Here is an 837-nt window from a genome sequence, read left to right on the forward strand (position 1 = left end):
CTCCGGAGAGAATCTTACAGAGAATTTCGAAAAAGAAGCAGACATGGCAGCCGAACCCAACAACAATGCCAGAGATGCAAGGAAGATGCTTGGTGACTATACTACACTAACTTCCATCTTCTATGAAAGAAGCATCTCAATTCCTGCCATTGGAGCAAACAACTTTGAGCTTAAGCCTTAATTAGTTTCTCTAATGCAGCAAAATTGCAAGTTTTATGGACTTCCATCGGAAGATCCTCATCAGTTCTTAGCTGAATTCTTGCAGATATGTGATACTGTTAAGACCAATGGGGTTGATCTCGAGGTCTATAGACTTTATGTTTTTCCCCTTTACTGTAAGAGACAGAGCTAGAACATGGTTAGACTCACAATCTAGAGAAAGCCTGAACTCATGGGACAAGTTGGTCAATGCTTTCTTGACCAAATTCTTTCCACCTCAAAAGATGAGCAAGCTTAGAGTGGAAGTCCAAACCTTCAAACAGAAGGAAGGTGAATCCCTCTATGAAGCTTGGGAAAGATACAAGCAATTAACCAAAAGGTGTCCTTCAAACAGAATGGAGCATTATCTGTATATTCTATGATGGTCTGCCTGAATTGTCCAAGATGTCATTGGACCATTCTGCTGGTGGATCTCTTCATCTGAAAACACCTGCAGAAGCCCAGGAACTCATTGAGATGGTTGCAAATAACCAGTTTATGTACACTTCTGAAAGAAATTTCGTGAATAATGGGATGACTCAGAAGAAAGGAGTTCTTGAGATTGATACTCTGAATTCCATATTGGCTCAGAACAAAATATTGACTCAGCAAGTCAATATGATTTCTCAGAATTTGACT

General features: G+C 39.9%; 1 non-coding gene across 1 annotated transcript; it reads right to left on the bottom strand.

Annotated features, from left to right (window-relative positions):
• Positions 1-449: 449 nt before the first annotated feature.
• Positions 450-556, bottom strand: LOC127741339 (small nucleolar RNA R71). Its single transcript, XR_008002291.1, has one exon. It is a non-coding gene; the product is annotated as a small nucleolar RNA R71 (small nucleolar RNA).
• Positions 557-837: the final 281 nt, after the last annotated feature.

The sequence above is a fragment of the Arachis duranensis genome, chromosome 8 (genome assembly GCF_000817695.3).
Source record: "Arachis duranensis cultivar V14167 chromosome 8, aradu.V14167.gnm2.J7QH, whole genome shotgun sequence".
NCBI lineage: Eukaryota > Viridiplantae > Streptophyta > Magnoliopsida > Fabales > Fabaceae > Arachis > Arachis duranensis.